Source organism: Manis javanica, chromosome 7 (genome assembly GCF_040802235.1).
Source record: "Manis javanica isolate MJ-LG chromosome 7, MJ_LKY, whole genome shotgun sequence".
NCBI lineage: Eukaryota > Metazoa > Chordata > Mammalia > Pholidota > Manidae > Manis > Manis javanica.
This window is the reverse complement of record NC_133162.1, coordinates 103,551,150-103,572,560: the sequence shown is the minus strand read 5'-3', so window position 1 is coordinate 103,572,560 and position 21,411 is coordinate 103,551,150.

Below are 21,411 nucleotides of genomic sequence, written 5' to 3'. Positions count from 1 at the left end.
GTGCCCTCCCCTTGACCCCATGTGCCCTTTGAGCATGGCCCCCTCTGTCTCCCACAGCTGCTGTTTATTTGATTGGATCAGATGAGAGCAGGATGGCCTGTGGACTGACTCTGTGTGCTGCCTGCATGACCCGAGAGCTTTTGACCTGCCTGGGAGGGACCATCTCTGCCCACCCACAGTGGTCAGCTCTGTCTCTGCAGGGTGCTTGTAAATCACTCCCACCTGCTCTCCCTTGGGTCAGGCCTGAGGAGCAGGTAAATTTTGGAAAGCCAAACATGGACTTTGCACTCCTGATTTAGAGATGTTGGGAAAGAAAAAAGCCTTGATTTGTAGAGGAGTATTTGTTTCATAGCAAGGAAATACCTCTTCACATCCTGAATACTCATTCTCTCTTCATGGATTCTTCCTTGACATGCTCAGCCTTTACTCATTTTTTTTCTGTATAAGTAGTCCCAGTTCTCCACATATTCTGCTTTGCACTATTAGCTATTTTTGAATAATATATTTGTAGAATCTTTGAGGGCTAGCATGTCTTGTAGTCTTAGATTCCCTCACAATTCCCCAGCCCACTAACTACTCTGCACAAGATGGGCTCAAAGTAGTTCTTAGATAAGGGTCTAATCTGTTGTTCTTACTAACCCTTGGGTACAAAAAACCTATAGTAATAGAAAATCCAGATAAAACAGGCTTCAGACTCTATCTACTGATATAAGACATCAGACTCTGATAATAATGAGCTTGGGTGATGTCTTAAATGTATTACCCCCAAAAGTATATTTCTGGCACCATTACTGTCTGAGATCTCTTTCTTGGAATTTTCTGGTGTTTTCCATATTCAGGGAGGATCACTGTTCCCACCACAGCTAAGTTATGGGGTTTTCTGGTGCCTGGCCTTTTAATTATTAAGTAATAGGTTTGGGAAGAGCATCTCTGCAGTAATGGCAATGCTTTTGCCTGCCAAGAACCCCTTACGTCTTTGGGGAATGTATTTTCCTTGGCAAACCACCCCATGCCCATAATCAGTCCATGTAGCTTGTGTAGGCCTCATTCGCCCACTTCCTCCCCAAGTTCCAGGAATGGGCATATGACCCAAGTCGGGCAAATGAAACTCCACTTTCTGTGGCATGACCAGGAAAGGTGCATTCCTTGTCTGATGGATTTGGACTTTTGAAAACACAAGCCTGGAATTAGTAGGCTGCAATAAAAAGAGAGCCTTTGTAGGAGATGCCAGCACAAAGAAGAGCAGAATAGAAAAATCAAGACAGATCCAGGCCCAATGATGTTGTCTGAGACCCTGGGTATAATGTGCCTGAAGAATGACCATCCCCTGGATTGATAGTTTTGTGAGTGAATTTATTCCTCATTTTGCTCAAACCAGCTATGGATGTTGTCTGTCACTTTTAAACCTAAAGGGCTCTAACTCATACTACATTCTCCCCCTTTGAGCTAGAGATGTTGGAAGGGTATAGTGTTTGAAGAGAAGGAGCTCTGTTAACTTATTTTTTCTATAAGTCCCCTGCTTTCCTCAGTACTTTGACAATGGTCTAATGTGGGAAAAGAGACAGACTGTTGCTGGGCATAATGAATATATTTGGCCTGAAGTGATAGAAGAAATCAAGCAGCAGAAGCCTAAAATAACAGGGATATAATTTTGTCATGTGACAAGCATTCTGGAGGTAGATACTGGTTGGTGCAGATGAGGAAAGAAATAATATCAGGTCAGCTTCTCTGCCAACCTCTTGGTCTAGTTTGTACTGCTTCCTCTGTACTGTTGCCTCATGGTTATAAGGTGGATGCTGCCACTCCAGACATCATATCCATACTTAAAGGCAGAATGAAGATGGAAAAGACAAGGTGGTACCACTTCCATTTTTCCCCTTTTATTTGGAAAGTAGAAGTTTCCCTAATCTCTATGCAGATTTCTGTTCATGTCTTACTGGCGAAAACTCAGTAATAATGATCACTCCTTCCTTCAAGGAATGCTGGGAAAGCAAATGTTCAGCTAAGCATATTGGTATTCTTACCACTAATCGGATTCTTTTAACAAGAAAGAGGTGGGGAATAGATCTTAGTTACTCAATGAACATGTGCCTGTTCTGACTCAACTATCTTAGCACATTTGTCTACCAGGAGGCTCCTTAGACTTAATGCCAAGAAGTTCCAGCAGGCCTTCTTCACCAGGTTATCAGACTATCTGAATCCCAGCTAAAAGTCATTCTTAGCCCCCTCCATATTTGACCTTCTTGGACTCATTTGACAAGATCAAAGGCTGAGCTAGAAATGCTAGTGCTCCAAATTATTCACTGTGTTAAAAGGATGTAATACAAATTACTGCAGATGATGGAAAGAAGTTACAGATGCATTGCCCATCACATGGTTGGCATCAAATGAATAGTAATTTGCTTCTCTTTCTCTCTCCTCTCTGTTGGTGTCCCATTCCGTATATTTCCCCTTGAGTCAGTAGGGAAGACCATTGCAATGTGCACTGGAAAGAGCATTCTAGCTTTTTGGTTCATGACCCAGAATGCCCAGAGAAGGATCTCAAAGAATATACCAATGTCCAAGACCCAAAGAAGACAGGAATGGCTTTGGTTTAATTCAATTCACAAGCTGCTCAGCCAGAAAACTTGAATCTATAGCAAACCGGGCCCAATCAGTTCTGGTGCTTGCTTCATGGATCTGCTTGTTATCCTGTAATAATGTAATCAATACTACCTGCTTGGCATGGAGCAAAGCTTCCATGAAATGCAGAGAAGCTCAAGAGGTCATCCAGTCTGCCATGTGACAAAAGGGAACTTAATCCCAGTTTTTGCAGTAGAATCTGTCCATGGGTAGGGAAGATGGCTGCCTGTGTGGCATAGTTTGATAAGATTAAGGGCAAGGACCTCTCCCCAGTCTTTCCTTTTCCCTTCTTGAGAGATTATATGCTAAAGTAGAAGGACAATCAACTCAAAGTCCAAATCCAGCTTTGAGTTTTAGTTCTACCACTGACTAAATATAGGACCTTGGGCAAATTATTCAATCTCTCTAATTCTCTATCCTTCCCAGTAAAATGGATTGTCATGAAAATTAAGGAAGAAAACATATGAAAGGACACAGCACATTATAGGTTTGAATAAATGCATGTTGCTTCTCCTGCCGAAACAGTAAGAGCGCTGCTGTGGGCCAGGCATCTTCAATATGTTAAGTCAGAGATTCTCCAAGTAAAATGATGGAGAGTGGGTAGAATCCATAGTTACAGATGAGAGCACAGAAGCCCTGCAAGACTCAGTAATCTGCTCCAAATCTCAAACTGGTTAGTGGTGGAGCCAAAATATATACCCAGTTTTCTTTTTTTCCACATTCTTCTATTCATTGACAGACTACTTATCAGATAATCTTTTTTACTATTCCTGGCCTAAAATCTAATTACTCTGCCTGTCACATTTAATTTTACTAGAAAGTAACATCTTAAACTAAATGGAAAGTCTTAATAGTGGCATTTCAGGATTTCAGGTGTCAGTAAATTAGGTAAAGAGATTAACTGATCAACCAAAGTTTATTTGATCGTTAAGACATTGGCACTTTTATAGCCCTGCTCTGCCCAGAGATGTGTCCTGGGGGAGTATGCATCTACAAAGCTTCCCTTACTACCCCTGAGGCCTTTCTGAGAGGTCTGATCTCCCTTTCTCCTGCAGGGCTCTGGTACATGGCCACCCCTCCCTGGATGAAACACAAGCAGAGAATGTCACAAATTTCTTCTCATCCTATTGCCTTCAAAACAATACAAAATCCTCTTGATTTTGTTATGCCACAGAGAAAAATGAGAAGGTGAACTACTTAATAAATTATGCAATTATAGGATGACCCCCAAAGCTATGGTAGGCATTGTCCCAACTGAAATGTAAAGGCTGCTGGTCTCTGTTCTCCAGCCACCTTCTCTACATCCTCTGAGACACCCCCTGGGGAACTTCCGGCCTGGTTTACATTCATTTTGTCTTCTGTGCACCCCTCTTCTCTTGGAGGAGACTGTCTCCCAGCTTCATGGAGGCCGGTACAGTTTGGTGGGTAAGAGCCTTGCCGTGGCACCAGACACACCTGGTTTGAGTCTTCACTCTGCAAGTGGCTGACTTTGGATGCCTCTGTGCCTTATGGTCTGTCTTCTCCAAACATGGGCATTAATGGCCTCTCCTTGTGGAGCTGTTATGAAGGTCAAATAAGAGCACACATGAATCCTGCTCAGCCTAGTGCCAGGCACATGGTAAGCAGTTAATAAGCAGTAGCTAGTAATCATAACCATCATTCTGTGGGCAAATCCAAGTGAGTGTCTCCAGTTTTTTACTGTTTTTTGCTAGTGAGCTACAACAAAAAGCACCCCAGCCAAGCCAGACCCCAGAGTTCAGAATCGATCGCTGTTCTGCATCTTCATGACAAGGGGAAAGAATCATATTAAAAAAGATTAATCATTTCATTCATGGACAAATGCACATGAGTTGGATCTAATGACTGAAGGACTAAAGGAGAGTCCTCTAAAGAGACTGAGTACATAATATATGGCCCTACTGTCATTTGGTAAATTATTATTGTTTTTTTTTATTTTAAAGCAAATCAGCAGACAATGGAGTGAACGATTTGTCTGGATTTTTTTCATTTGCTTTTCTTCTTTGATCTGAGATCAACCAGGCTGCTCTTTGAAGAGCTTTTTTCCAATGCAGCTCATGAGCTGCAGGGGACTTTCTGAGCAGCTATGTGATCATTTATCATTTTCCATTACATATTTTTGCTACTCCAAGGTGGAAGTTTTGAAACCTTTTTGGCTGATTTATGAATGCAAAATGTGACAGGTACATGCTAGGTCTTTATCTGGGGCCATAAGATGGCCCTGCCTGCCTTAGTTGTCTATCAAAATATTTAGGGTTGCTAATGGGTACAATGTCTGCAGACCACCCCAGAGGTCACCCAAACACCACGGATCATTTACAGATGAACAGCTGTGTTCTCTACACAAAGTGACTGTGTGGGCAGAGACAAAAAAGCATAAATTTTCAAAATTTCCCTGGTGACTGGGATGAAATTTTTATGATTCCTGTAAACCATTCAGACCATAATTCTTTTTCCATATTTGTCAGAAACATTATTAGGAAAGAATCAAGGAAAATCAATGAAATCCCTTTTAGTTTTTTGTAGGAATCTTAGTTCTGGACTTGAAATTTCTTGGGATAATCTTTTTGGTTAATTATTCAGTAATTTAAACTATTTACATTAAGATTTTTTTTAGATTAAAATTACTTTTATATTTTTCCAACCCCAAGTTTCCATATATTCTGAGCCTAAACTGATATTACTGGACTGCCACCGACTATGAAATATTTTTTTGGACCAGCTCTGTCCAATAGAACTTTCTGTGATGCTAGATAGAAATGTGCACTTTCTGTGTTGTCTGTACATGGCACATGAGGCACTAGATTTCAAATTAAATGACATTTAAGTTAATTTCAATTTCAATAGCCTATGCGGCAAGTAGCTACCATATCAGACAGAGTAGGTTTGGACCATCTGTGAGAGACAGGTTGGAGGACCAAGGTGTTCTGAGCTTGGCTGAGGTTATAAAGAAGAGGGTCACGTCTTCTCTGGGTCAAGAGATGCAGAGTCGCAGTGTATCCATTGGCTCCCATCTGTGCAGCCTTGCCCAAGTCTGCAGGCCAGAAAGCCTCCCCTGGACTCCTGGGTGCGATGCTCCTCCCTTCTTCATCTGTGCCTCTCTTCTGGTTCCCTGTGTGTGCTGCCCTACACAGCTAGCTTTCATCTTTCAGGTTAACACTCTGTGTCCCCCTGGACTGTAAAGGTGTGGATGATCCTGTTGCAACACAGGAAGAAGAAACAAACAAGGCCAAAACAAAGCAGGAAAACCATAAGCCAAGGCCTGTGAAATGGGTCTCAAACCCACCTGGAACTGCACTGTACTCTTCCTCTGCCCCACTTCACCTTCATTTTCTCCTGCTTTTTAGCAGCACCTTACTTTCTTTCTCCACCATCCTGTTTACCCCATTAATGTCTCCTGGTTTTGACCATCTCACTTGGTTCCCACGTTAAGACCTTGCTCAAGTTTCTGATATTTTGTGAGTTTCTCACTGTGCTTCCCGAGAACTGATCTCTTGGGGTCCTCCTGGGGTCTGAGCCAGGGCAGATCTTGCCAAGTGCCTGGGACTCTGGGGTTGTCTGCCTCCTCCAATAGGTATAGGGGTCCATAAATACTTGTTGATTGCTCGCCATTGATAAAAACCTATTTGAAAAGGCATTTCTGCTTTGTTTTGGATTGCTTCTCAGCTGTAAGACACATGCGGTTGCTTTGAAAAAGCAAAACCAGAAACAAAGACAATGTGGGGATCTAAGCTGTCAATCCAATATGGTTTTTCCTCTCCTTATTTTTGACCTTTAGGGAAGACATGAGCCATCGTATCTCCACATCCAGCAATAATGTAGTGTTTTGTGGGAAAGGTAAACAGTAAGATGAATGATCCCATTCATTTGTCCTCAGTGTATGGGCAGTGTGGCCCCAAGGCTGTGAGATTTTCCATTGTGAAGGGGTGGTAGGGAGGTTCATGGAGACGAGAGGAGCAGCTTTGCTGGCTGGAAGGGTGAGTGTACTCTAAGGCTGTAGTCTATCAGGGCATGTACCCAGATGGTACACGCTTTGGACAAAGACACAAAAGTTCTATCAGAGGCTCCCCTGGGCAATCCTAAATCAGAAAGAAAGTTTGTCTAAAATTTATGCAGCATTCAGTCCTTCCTTTGAATGGAGTGCTCAGCTGTAAGGCCCTAGATGGTCTTTCACAAATCAGAGTATTACACATACATATAGATGTATTACTTATGAAAGTGGAGTAACGGATTACTCTTTCCACTCAGATGTGCAGGGGAATGTTTTCCTTCCTTCACTGTTACTGATATGGTTTCCCTTATGAGACCCCTTCCTAGGAGAGCTGTGGAATCTCAGGAAGAACTTAATTTGGCCTGGCAATCTTAGCTAAGTCAATAGTTGGAACAGTGTCTCTAGGTAATTTTGTTTGTTTGAGGTAAATGCTGCCTTTCCTATTTCTGCCCCTCCCTGCCTCCTTCCCTTCTCTTGAACAAAGTGGTCCCTGTGTACTCGAGTGGAGGAGGTGTGTGGCTAGGTCACCTGAGGGCAGTGGAGAGAAGATGGAGACCCTTGCATGGCATCTGCTGGGCATGCTCTGGGCACTCCCTGGCCTCTGGTGCAGTGAGGCAGGACTGTGATGTGTGGGACTGGTGCCACCAATGGGGAGTCGATGAGGTTGTCCAGATAGTTTGATAAAGGGTCGTTCATGATAAAGGGTCAGACACTCGCTTCCACTTTTTGTATCCAGTTTCAAAGTTCTGATCCATCCTTAGAGACCCCAGGCTTCTGCTGGGCTTGCAGCAACAGCTAGATACCCACTAGGGCCTCTGAGGCCTTACGTGCCACATGTGGGGGACACACAGTGCCAACTCCTGCTACACCTGCTGGGACATCCCACCCAACAACAGCTCACGGGGCTCTTGGGTGTGTCTTAGTGAGCTAGGGCCACCCGAACAAAGTTCCACAGACTGGGTGGTTTACACAACAGAAATTTTTTCTTCACAATTCTGAAGTCTGCATGTCTGAGACCAAGGTGTTGTTTGGGTTGTCTCCCGGTGAGACCTCTCTCCTTGGCTTGCAGATGGCCACCTTCTCACTGTGTCCTCATATGACCCCATTTTCATGTCATCTGGATCTTCCAGGCTTCACTCCTAAGAGGCTAAGAAAATCTAGATACTCCTTTCTTTCTGAATAATGCTGGGCTTTAGGCATCTTGTCAACCCAACTATTATGACTTTGCTCTACTGGGAGTCGACCCCTCCTGAAGTGTCAAGTCCCATGGTCTGGAAGCCCCAAGGGCAAGGAGAGTCACAGGGTGAGAAGTATATTTGAAATTCTCTAGAAAAAGTCATCACATACCTATACTTGGGCACAAACAGAGAGCACCTCAGGGACATCTCTTTTGCTTCCCTCATATTCGATGGAATTACTTGTGTGAATGTTAACAGTTGTCAGTATATATAAACATTTAGTTATATTTTAATAATGATAAGAACATCATGTTCCACAATGGTGCTATTCTAAATCCTGAGTAATGAGTTTGTTGGGTTTGCTTCTGGGCCCTTAACTTTCCTTACAGACCTCCAGGTGAACTGAAGGGCATGTCAGAGCAGGCTCTCGAAGATCTAGCGCTGGATCTGAGGTTACGGTGCTCCCCGGCTTTACCCAGGCTGTGCTCGGGTGGGACCCAGGCCCACTGATGCCTCCACCTGCCAACTGGACATTCAAGAAGAAATGTCTTTGTGTTTTAAATAGCAACACATCCACATGGCTCAAAATGCAAAACAATTAAGGTGTCAGTGAAAAGGCTTTCTCCCCCGCCGACTCCATCCCCCATCTGCCTTATTCTCCTACCCTGCCCCAGATAGATCTCTGCTTTTATTACTCTTTCTGTGTCTGTGTGAAGTTTAAAAGGCACACATGAATATAGATTTTTTTAATCTTTCCTGCTTTCACATAGAAAAGATAATACGCTACACTTACTGTTCTAGACTTTGCTTTTATCACTTCATTTTGGGGGACAGTTTTTCACATTAGTACCTAAAGCCACATTTTTCTTTTTAAAAAATTGGTTGCATAGTATTCCAGTCTTTGGTTGTACCATAAGATATAATTAGTCTTTTCTTGAGAAGCCTTGGATTATTTCTAATCTTCTGGCATAAACAAAACTGCAATGAATGAACTCATATACATGCCATTTTGTACCTGTGTGTACATTGCTCTTAAGATAAATTCCAAAAAGTAGGACTGATGGAGCCAAGTTTATATTCTTCGGTGGTTTTGCTAGCAATGGCCATGTTGTCCTCGGCAGTCACACCAATGCGACCTCCCACCATTAACGTCAGAGATGCAGACGTGATCCTGTCATGCATTTCTTAGATAACTTCGCAGGTCTTCATTGTGATAGGCATGCAGCTGATCCTGATGGAGGCAGCAGGCTAGTCAGAGCCTTCTCTGCTCCTCCTCTTCAGTCAGGACTGAACTCAGAGACTCCCATTTTTGGTCTTAGGGATGAAAGCGCCCCCGTGTGAGTGGGGTGCAGAGCCTTCAAAAGGCATGCTGGTTCAAATCACCCAAGCTGAGAGGATTTGCTCCAGACATCCCCCAGCGGAGCTCTTGCAGCTGCTTGTCTGTTTATTTGCTCCCAAAGGCTTTTTGGCCCTAAGCCCATCTGTTCTGCTTGGGGTCTCCTGGTAAACATTGCATCTGGGCTTCTGCCATTGCTCAGCTTTGGTTTCTGCTTCTCCTCAGGGAGGAAGACAGTTAACCTTTAAGTCTGGGTGCCTCAGGCAGGTGGGCATGGGAGGAACTGAAAAACTAGAGCCTGTGCAACACAGGCAAAGAAAGTTTTCCAGTTGGCATTACCCTGGGTTCTGGGAGCTGCCTCCTGGAGCTGTCTGGGCTTGTCTTCCTAATCTTTGCTTCAGCGCTAGAGTAGGGTCCTGAACTCAGCTGCCTACAGGGCCCCTCCAGATAAAGTACATGAAGGCCCTGGACTAGGGGTGCCTGGGAAAGAGCAGAGAGTGTCCCAGCAAACTGCCTTCATGCCAGCATCCTGGGCCCAGGGAACCAGAACATTTGCTATTTTCAAAAGAAGCTTGAGATGCAGATTTTTGTGTCAAACACCACCACTGCCTGTGATAACAGCTCTGGGGGCTGCAAACAGCAATCCAGGAGTCGGGTTTGGTCTATGGGCTGCCTCTTTGCACCACTGCCTTACTCAGTGTCCTGCTGCTCAGCGATGTCCAAGCCTGTGTGTCTCCTCGGCTTGGATCCACTACAAGCCTGGACACGAGGTGCTTGGCTACCATTCAGACCTGCTGCCCCCAAAGACACTGCCTGCTAACATTATTGGCTCACAGCAACTCTTCTTGGACAATTGTCTTTTCTATAAAATCTTGACAGACTTTTAAAGTCATTAAATTACAACAAAAATCTGTGACCTCCGGAAACCCTTACATGAAAAAGCCCATACCCCCAATATCCCGACCATGTGTGTTTGCACTGGGGCTTAATCTTCCTTTGGGGAGAGAGAAGGGTTTCCTTGCTCATTTGTATTCATGAAAATACAGAGCTTGCTTCTCATAGGCAAGATCAGTACAATCTTACATGTCTCTGACCATCTTCACCAATCTTCCAGAGCCTTTAGTAGTCTTGCCCTGAGTCACAGCCTGACCTTGGTTCATTCTAGAACAATCTCCTGAGGAACCTTCTGCTAGATCATATCTCCCCTTTTCCTTTCCTCTTATCAGCTCCTCCCTGGAGCACTATTTCCTTTTATTCTGGCAAGTAGAGTCCAATAATGGAAAGAACATATTGCTCCTCCAGCCTGTGTTCTCTCTCCAAGCCTCAGTTTCCTTGGTTGTAAATTGGGGTCAGTAAAAACACTCTCTCCACTTCACAAAGCAGTAGTGAGAATCCAACTGCTATCTGTGAAAGCACTCTGTAAATTGCAAAGTGTTTCAAAGTGTATATCAGGGGATTTTCTTCCTTATTTTTATTTATTGCACAAGAACATTACAACTGTCAAAAAGGAAACACTGAAGGCATAAAAAAGGGACCTGCAATCTCACTCTGCTATCCCATGCAGTTACTTTTTTCTGGTATTTTGTATTTGCTCCCAGTTGTCACGCATATAAAAACAACCAGAGGGTGATCCTGAGCTGAATCATTTTCCCTCTGGGCTGCTTTCTGCCCTTCTGTTCTCCAGCATATGGGAAGGGAGTAGAACCAAGCCCCTCGAGGATGCTGGGTGAGTGATTTATCACTGAGTAGTTTTAAAGAGATCAGACATTTTATGCAGCAAGCACAGCCTAATGCAAAGTTCACCTAACACCAGGCAGATATAAAGTGATAAGGAAATAAACACTCAGAAAAGATTTCTTCACCGCGATGCCTTATTTTTTAGTATTTCATAGTTTTTAAGAGGTTTTTGTATGTATTGTCTTATTCTATCTTTTTCACAGTGCTGAGAGGTAAATAGGACAGAGCAGGCATATTTATTGCTTCTTGACAGCTGAGGACAAGAAGCCGAAAGAAGCTAAGTGATTTGTTCAAGGTTACAGTTACTCTGTGCTGGGCTGGGGCTTGGAACCTCCATCTGACCAACTTTGCTCTTGTTCTCAAAGTTTCTGTGAATTTCAATCTTCTTTAAACCTCTGTACTCAGCGGCCATGTAATAATGCTTCCTTCTACTAATCCCTCCATTGTATGCCTCTCATATTGCTTATTAAATACTGTTATTTAATTAATAAAATATGCTTGGAAGCCTTGTGTTTGGTTATTGTAACAACAGCAAGATCTAACTTGCTCTGACCCTTCCTAATGAACCCGAGTGAGCGGCAGAGTCCTTTGCCTTTGCTTGGGAGAAGTGGGTCTATCTGGGTCTATCACAGGCCATGCTCTAATAGTTCAATTCTTACTACTTACGGTAGTACCTCACTTCGTATATTGTAACTATTTATAATAATCACTTTATTTTCAATAAGTGCTTTACTTTTGAAAAGTAGTTTTTGTGCAACTACTTTCCCTTCTATTATTTGATGTGGTCCTTACTGCATCTCTACGAGGTGGTCAGGACAGCTTTGAAACCTGCATGCATCCAGGTCCCCCAGGCTTTTGGGGTCCCTTTCCTTTTGAATGTCCAAATAAGAAAGGACTCAAGGTGCCCTTCTGTGGTGGTATGGGCAGGACCCCCCAGTGGTTCCATGAATTTCTGGAGGAGACTAGCCTGGGGCTGGGGATGGAGTGTAGAGAGGGAGGTTACAGCCCCTGCTCAGCCACATTACTGGCTGGCTGGCCGCCTGCTTCAGGACGCTGTCTCATCCTGACCTGCAAGCGCACTGTGCCTCCTGTCCCTGTGTCCTGTCAGCCCCTTTCCTCATCCTGACAATTCACCTCGCACACCAGGTTGTTGTGTGCTAGTCTTTATTGAAAATTTGGGGAAAAGGGGAGGTAATTACCCAAGGCAGAAAACCACTCCACATCCCATTCAGATGTTCCCATTCCTGGACATCTAAGCGCTTTTCACACGGGGAGTGCCTTACACACCTGCTGCCGCACCATAGGAGCCCTCTTGCTGCCCACATGGCCTCTTCTTTCCTCACTTCCAATGACTCGCTACACCTTTCTTCTGGTCTTATATTTTCTCTCACTTGGATTGGCAGAACAATTCCTTTCTCTGTTGTTTGTTTTTGTTTGTTTGCTTTTGTTTTTTAGTATTTTGTTTTCAGACCATGCTCTGGACCGTCTCACCTTTTGTTTTCAAATAACCTCATTAGGGTATTTTCCTAAATAAAGAGCCATCTCCTGGATTTGAATTCCCAATTTATACAAAAGTGGCTCTAGCTGGTTCTTACATTAAATACTGATTTTTCATTTTTCCTCCTTTTCATGAATAATTGTTTCCATTTTGCTGATGAGGAAACAGAAGCACTGAGGTCTTTAAATGGCTTGTATGAGTCCCAGAACTAGAAGTGGTGGTGCTAAGCCCTTGTTCTGAGGTTTTTCTACTCTACCCTTCTGTTTTTCAAGAGACTTCACTCTTAATAGTGTTTGTTGTAAAGATATCAAGAAGTATTTTAATTTACTTTTCTCCATTATAAGTGATTACCTCAAAGCAGTTTGCATTGACTTTCCACTGCTCAGAATTCAAGGAGCAAAATCTAGTCACTAAGGAGCAACAAATGCCATGGCTGCTGCTAACACAATCACGTCAGGCTCTTTATATTCCGTGGAAAAATAATTGTCTCATTAATCTTCACCTCAACCACCTAGTCCTATGGTCAAGGTCAAATTAAAGATGCAGGTGAATTGCAAATGTGTTCCCATGTGCACAAAACCCAATCACCATGCCAGTGCTGTTTGAAGTGGCAATGAGTGTTAAGGGGTCAGAGGCTGGAGATGAGAGAGATAAGAGACCCACCTTCTGTAAACGTGCAAGTTGGACCAAATCTCTGTTAACACCAGAAACATGTCATGCATGTTATCCAGGCTCGGAAAGGCCTTCCCAGCAAGAGACATCTAATGTCCTGTGGAATTTATTTCTACCAGATCTACCCAATGTTGAATTAAGTGGTAAACTTCTACTCCTTGGCAAACATTTCTATTTTAGTGGTTATCCTTCTATCACAGAGACAGTGACTTAAATGCAAGAGAATTCAGACAGACAAGAGTTTTTGCTTCAGTGAACAAATTGTATCATTGGACAATAATTGGAGAAGAATGTATCATGTCAAGTTACTCATTTATGAGCTAAGCTTAGAAGAAGAAAATGAGCAAAAGGATCCTTGGGGGTTGTTTATACATTTTTAGGAAAGAGGAGCAAGTGTCTGTCTTCAATTTGATTTTCTTATTCAACATTACTTACTGAGTCAAGCACAGTGTTAGATACAGGAGAAGTGACGGTAAACAAGACACTGAGCCTGTTTTCTGGAGCTGACAGTAAATGGGTGAATAAGTTATGACTGCCCAGCTGTGAGGGAGGTAATAATCCAGGGAGTTATGAAACTACAGAGAGGCATAGTGTTGGTGGTCAGAGTGGGCATCTTTGAGGAAGTAAGCCAATATCTGGAGGACAGGAGTTTGTCGGGCAAAGAGAGAGGTGCAAGTAGCTAATCCAAGCAATGGAATGGCAGAGTTTGGGACGTGGGTTGATAGAGAAGGGAAGGGATAAAGCATGGGTTGCATTTGGGGTATGTTGAGATTGCAGTGCATTACATCATCTAAATGGAGATGCTCAGGAAATAGCAGAGCAGACTAGGGGTGAAAATGTAGTTTGGGGCATCACCTACTCAGCCTTGGAAGCACTGAGGGCTGAAGTGAGCACCCTGAGTTTGTTTTGCATACTGGCAGGAGGAAGCCCCTGAGGAACCTCCACACTGAAGAGGTGGATGGAGGAAGTGAAGCCACCAAAGGTGCCTGGAAAGCAGGTGGCAGGGGCAGGAAGGACAGTGGCATGGTACCACCCTGTTTGCTCACTTGGGGTAATGGGTGCCGTATCACCACAGTAAGGACCTGCAGGATGTCACCCATGCAGCTCATGAGCCAGGCAGTCCTGGCGTCACATGGCCTGTGCCACACGTAGCATGTCTGCTAGCCAGATGCGGCTGCAGGGCCACCAGTTTGAGACCCCTAAACCAAATCGGTGTGCTAATTTGAAGATGAAGAAATCAACAACCAGAGCTGTCTACTGACTTGCTGATGACTTATGTTTGGTTATTGTCAAAGCAGGGGAAAAACAGTGCCGAGCTCTTTCCCATGCACCACTCTACTTCAGTTTTGAGCAGACATCTGCAACCTGCAAATGCTGTGCTAGGGTTTAGGCATCATGGGGGGTACAAGATGCTCATTTATCTGTAAGGATGAAGTCATTAAAACTCTCCATGCTCTACTTAAGAAATGATGCTTTTCATCCACCCGTTTCCGTTTCTTTTGTAAACAGAGGAGAGCAGGTTTGCTCATCCTCCATTGATGTGGATGGTGTCCTCATTTCCCAGATTCAGAAAGCAATGAGGCAGAACATTCCAGAGACTACCAGAAACCACAGCTGGAATCCGTTGATAATACAGGACTTTAAGTTCAGAGAGAAACATTCCATCTTTCTACCTTGGCAGCGTCCACCATGAGCTTCAAGAAAAGGGCTTTTAGTTTTTGTTTTCCATTTCTTTCCCTGTGAATGCTGGAGGTAGTGGGTGGCCAGGTACCTAATACTAGGGTGGAAATAGGACCAAACTTTTCTTTCACATCCTGGGGAACATCTTAACACCTTCTTCATAAGTCACTGCAGCTTTGGAGTAAAGAATGTTTCCAAGCTTGTCCAGCCTAGCTGGGCCCCTCGCGTCCTCTGAGGGCAGGGCAGGGGAGCAGAGCGTGACCACCTGGGCAAACATGAATGGTGAAGTAATGCCTTCATTCTTTCCTGCTCTGGTAACAAAGATTTCAGTGTATGGAGTTGCTATTGCTAGACCTAGCTCTCAGTACAAAAATCTTCCGTTAGATTGGGCTTCCCTTTGGCCTCAGGCTGCCCGAGCCCTTTCCCCACACTGCCCCAGGCACAGAAGGCAAAGGAATTTTGTCTTTCCTGTGGTTTCCCTTCCTCTCCAATTTCTATCTGATTCACCTGCCGCTGGGCTAGAGCCCAGAGAGGCGGGGGGAACCTCCTTTAGAGGCTGTGTAAAGGGCAGTCATCACTCACTTTTTTATGGGCATCTGAATCATCCTTCCCTCTGCCTTCCCCCTTTCTTGGTCTCCTTTCCTTGCTCCTCATTTTTCCTCCCCTTTGTTCTTCCGCCCTTCCTTCCTCATCATGCTTCCTTCCCTCGTCTCCCTCTTCTTGCTCCCTTCAAGTTCTTCCTTTGCCACAGTCTGTTCCCGCTTGCTTTGTCCGCTTCCCTCTGCAGCGTTTCTTTCTTCCCTCCCTGTCCCTTCCTGCTTCCCTTTCATCCCATCTTTCTCTTGCTTCCCTTTCCTGCTTGCTTCCCTCTCTTTCCATTCTTCCCTTCCTTTTTTTCTTCCTTCTTTCCTTTGCTTCTATCTTATTCCTTCCCCCCTCTTTCCTCCTCCTCCTCTTCCCCATCCCTCTAAACCTCTTCCTCTTCCGGCTGCTCCTCTGCTTTCTCTTTGTCTTCCATGATTAATGCATCTGCCAACTGTGGAATTCATAGTTGTTAGGCAGAAACATAGATGTGACTGGGTGGAGGAAGAATAAGGCCAGTACAGCCCACTGAAAGGGGCTCAAAGAGTTGACCAGAAAAAACCAGAGAGCCAGAGGGACTCACAGAGTTAGTGAGTTAATGAGTTGAAGTTCCGAAGGCCAGAAGCAACTTGGAATGTCTGGATGTTCTCCAAATAAAACAAAGTATCCCAGTGCAGCCTGAGTCTTCATTATACCAATTAGATCATGCCATTGTAAAATTGACTTGAGCCTGCTAAAAGCCCCAACTTACTCTCTAACTTAACCTACGTTCCTCTTCTCCCAGCCCTTTAATCAAGGAACTTTGCAACCAGGGCAGGAGACAGACCTCCAAAGTGTAAATAAACCTATGTGGACAACCAATAGAGTCACCTAAATAAAACTATTCTTATGACAAAACTTCAAAGGATTATAAATCAACTGTATACATCATGTCTTATGCTGACTTCTACCCCAAAAGCCATATAAAACCCCACACCCTAAACCCTTAGGGGCACCTCCTCTCCGAGGTTTCCCACATTCCCCTTTCTTGGACTGTGTAATTTTAAAAGGCTTCTTACTGCTCAACTTACTACATTTTGTCTCTGTCCTCTTCCAGTGGTGTCTTTGTCCCTTTGCTATTTCATTCTACTTTCAAGACTTTAAGCACAAGTCTTCACTCTCTCTGTCTTGCTCCAGATAAGTAAGGAGGGGCTGCTGGGAGCTCTGATTTGGGCTTGCAAGTTCCCATTGCCTGGGTGACCCAGATGGAACTGCAGCTGTACTATTGTGCTTTTCAGTAGCTTGAAAATCTGCTTTCTTTGCCTTTGGGAAGTTCCCAGAAACACTGTCTCACTCCATTTAGTGCTCTGCAGCTCCCCAAATCCTGGGGTAGTAGGGACTTAGTTATTTTGCTGTGAAGATTCAAGTAGACACGATGCCAGGTGAGCCTGGGTTTAGGAGTTGGCAGGGAATGTGCCCAATGCTGAGCAGGAGTTCAATAAGCTTCCCTTTCTTCCCTCTGTTTTTCCTACCTCTCTGCTTTATTCAAGTAAACCTGTCTTTGTCTACTTTGACTCTGGCCTGCTCCTCCCATGGAGTGTATTAAAATAAAACTTTTGCTATGCTTCACTACTGTGTCTCTGCCTTTCAATTCTTTTTTTTTCTTTTTTGCAGTGGGGACAAGAACTGAGGAGAATAAACTCAACCCCCAGCATAGTGGTGTTACTGAAAAATCATCTCCTTGCCAGGAAGCTAGACCAGCACTCAGCTCCTGCTTCTACCATCTTTTAACTGTACAAACCCAGCAGATCACTCTACCTCTCTGAATACAGTGTCCTCCTCTTAGATAATTTGGCTGTGAGTTGAGTCGCCCTGTCCTGTTCCAAATCAAACTGCTTTGCACCTCATCACTGTATAGTGGGGCCCACATTGCTCCAGATTTTAGCTGACAGGGTTGCTCTGGCTTTTCCAGGGGGCTCTGAGCTTCTGTGTCTGCCACGTAGTTGAAAAGATTGGTCTTTTGATGGTCCTACACTTTCTCTCTCTTCTGAACCCAGCATCTCAGATGTGGAATGCCACTCACTTCCGTGGCTGTCTTCTGCAAACATCTCTTGCACACACTGTTTCTGTAGCAGATTGTACTGATGGACTGGGGCTAAGGAAGAGTTCTATTCCTTGTTACCCAATGTTGATGTTTGCCTTTATTTCCTATTAAAGCAGAAGTGCCACACTTGTGGCCAAGATAAATCTGGCCAGAAAACAAAGGCAGTCCACAGTTGTATTGTTTAACTGGCTCCGTGTGATACACAGACATTTTATTTTGCTACTAGCATTTGAAAATCTTGGGATTTCATATGAAGATTCAGCTTTCTGGTACTCTTGAAAAATGGAAGATCGGATCAATCTGGGTCCTCATTTCTGCAGGATTGGGTGCACCTGAATATCATTTACTCACATAGGGAAGCATAGCTGTCCAGTTCACCCCACCCTCCCTGGCCTCTTCTCATGAGAGTACTTGCCTGGTGCTGGAGGCAGTGAAGGGAGAGGGGGACAGAGGGGCTGCTCTCTTTAATAATGCTTCTCCAAAGCATCTTGTTATGATCTAAATCCTATAAGGTCCACTGAACACTTCCTCCCTGACACATTACCACCCTTGAAGCAATGAACCAAAGACAGACTATAATCTTCTTAAAATGGACAGGAGGGAAAGAGTTTATCAGGAGAAAAAAAAATGTAAGGGAAAGAAAAATCATTTTGCCTGAACTATCTCTTGAAATAGCAATTTCTTAATATTTTCATGCCTATTTCTGGGGATAAATTTTCCTGTTCTCCCCATATCTTAGAATAAATTGCTGTTTGGCTTGGGATACAAAGTCAGGTAAATAAAGTTCTTAAAGTACTTAAATATTTATTTTGTTATAATATTTATTGTCAATTCTGGTTCTCTCTAAACATAATGGCATGTGAAATCCTGACTTGCTGCCTTCAACCAGCTAGTCAAAATTTTCTCACAATGAATTTTCTCACATTTTTTGAAGTTGGGATTTTCTTTTATCTTGTGTAGCACACAGAAATATAGTCAGTCCATCATGGCCATGTTATATCAAATTGAACCCCTGGTACTCTGTTCCCCTGTCCTTCCTCTTCTGCCCCCTTCCCTGTAGCAAGTACCATCATCTAACATGATGTAATTTTTACTTTATTGTCTCTCTCCATCCATTAGGTGCAAACCCCAGGAATGCAGGATGTTCCACAGTTTTGTTCACCACTGGCTCCCAGCGCTCAGGAAGGATTTGTGGCACAGACAGGTGCTGGGCCAAGAAGGGAGACAGTCTCTCTTTGTCTCTGCCACAGAAGAACCATGCATCCAGAAGGACCAATGGAGGGAAGCCAGTGTGGGAGCTTTCCTGCTGTGCTCCCTGAAGAATCATCTTCTTTACCAAGCCTAGCTGTGGTCTGCAGCCAGAGGACTGTTGGTGTTGGGATGGTGGAAGGGGACCTCCTGCTTCCAGGTGGCAGTCAGTCAGGAGACAGTAAAGAGACCAAAAGTCAGAATGCAAAGCTAGATGGCTGGCCAAAGTCTATGCAGCAAATTTGGGGGCAGTCTATAGAAGCTGGGTGGGGGGCGTCAAGAGTCAAGAGAGGGACTGGGGGCCTGGAAGCTCTCGGCAGCACGGGGTTGACAGGCAGGGGACTCCAGGGACTATTCCAGCCACCAGCCTGCCCATGAGCTGATGGCCTGGCAGCGTCTGCACTGCTTTCCTGGGGCGTTCCCATCCCTAGTGTCTCGCCAATGGGTTTCAGCCACAGGCAAGTTCGCTATGGATTCAATGTGACCAAAGAAAAGCAGAACGTTCTTTGGGGTGAAAGGGTTTATTACCTGGCTTGTTCACCGGCGGTAGGTTGAGCACTAGCATCTCTGCCTCTGCCCAGAGCACTGGGCTGAGCTCTCTGTATAGCACAGCAATGGCTTATTGCCTAAAGGTGTAGAAGTGGTAGCCTAGCAACAGGCCCGTTACATCATCAGGTGGTTTAAGTTCAGTGAGGATCCCAGCCATAGGAACCCCAACTTCCCCACACCCAGTCAGACTGATGGGTTCCCATGTGTTGCAGCTAAAAGGTGGAGCTGTAAACGTGAAGATGGGTGGGTCTGGAAAAATGTGTTTCTGATTGGAAATCTGTTGAGAGAAAAAGGGTTTTCTCTTCTGTGGAAATGGGCCAGGGGGGTTGCATCAAACCCCCCTTCCTTGACTGGGAAGTGAGTTTGGTCCTAGCAGTCCACTGGCACAACCTTCTCAGCATTTAAGTCAGTCTTTCCCTTAGTAACGTTCTTAGACCTGTGCCATTTTCTCTGCTCAGGGCGGAATTAATTGTTCCTTCGTCTTCAATGCCTTTGCTCTTAGGGCATTTTTCACATTGTAATATAACTGGTTATTAGTGGGCCTGCTTCTTCCCCTACACAGTCACATGTGTGCATGTGCACACGCATGTGCACACACACACACATCCCTTCTCTGAGGGCTTTGTTCTTCTCCACATTCCCATACATGGTACCTGGAACATGGTAAAACATCAGGAACTGTTGCATGAATAAGTGGCTGAACAAGAGCTGACCCACCTAAGGTTACCTCCCTTTCTGTCCACCACATTCCAATTCTTGTCTCCTCCTGTCATGGAAGATGACCTACATGTTTCATTGTTTCTTCAAGGTCCTGCTAAGTGACTGGCTAAGTAACTTGGCATTGCAAGCCATGGCAATGCAATAGTGTGTACAGCTGGGTTATGTGTTACCCTGCCCTGGCGCTTTTGCAGATAAATAATCTTCATTTCTTAATCCAAATGGAATGACTTCCCCAGGTGCCCTCCTCAGCGATCCAGTTGTTGACTAGTGTGTCTGGTTAAGTACACTCTTGTGTGTCTCATAAATGACATGCTGCAATCAGCAGTCTATGTTGCCTAATTGTGGTGCATCCTTATTTTGCTCCTCCTTAATCAGTCCATTTTCCCTTTTTTGTCGATTTTTCCCTTTTTTAAAATTGTCCCTTCAATGTTTCCCAATCATCACAGGTGCCTGGGACATGGTAGTTTTGTACTGAACTTCTGCTCTCATGGCTGGTTAATGGAGGGGGAGTTCCTTGCCCTCCTGAAAACACTGGAAGGGGTCCTCTGGTATCACTGAAGGTGGCATGGGAGAGACCAATATGTGTTTGCACCTGTGTATTAAGCCTAAGCTACCCGTGTTCTGGAAATGTGAATGTGGTCAAAGGAGCAAGTTGCAGAATGAAATAAATGAAGGGGCAGCTTTCTAAGATGGTCATCAAATTCAGGTCCCAGATTCATTTTGCTGATGTTTGTGCTCACCCACTTTATTGAAATTCCACTGCCTGACAGCTGAGGATTCAGAACTTGCTGATTCGGAGGCTGTTTATGGCTACAGACATTCTAACCCACTTGCTGTGCATAACTAGTAGGTCCTGTGCTCATGTATAATCCCCCTCTGGAGCTATCAGCCCCATACGTGCTGCATTTTTGACAAGCCATTTTGCACATACAAGATTAAATTATTTCACAGGGGAAAGAAAAGAGCTAGAAGTGAGAGCATTGAAGGTTGTGGTGAAGGGGAAAACAAGGTCATAGCAGCTGCCTTTTCTCTCAGGGACACTATAGGAATCCCTGTAAGTTTGCTGATTTACAGAAACAACTCTGATGTATCAGATCATTTTCCTGAAACTGCCTTGTTCATAGACCAAAAGCCTAAAGTTCTGAACCAAAAGAAGAGCAATAGAGTCAGACCTTCCATAAATTCTGAGGTAGCTAAGATCTTCGCTTGATTCTCACAGCACCTTATTCACTGAAGCACCCAGCATGATTGTGGATTGTTCTGCTTGTTGGCTGTGTCCTCCAAAATCTAGGTTTCTTGATGATAGTGATTAGATCTTACTCATTCAGAATCTGTGCCTGCTACCCAGCAGGTCCTCAAAGTTCTCAGTTATGAGTACAGTGATAGTGTAGGTCAGAACACTGACATGAGCATTTTCATGTTAGCATTTATGTATTTTTTATATTTTACTTTATTTTAATACAGAGGAGAGTGAGGGAAAAAACACAGTGACAGCAC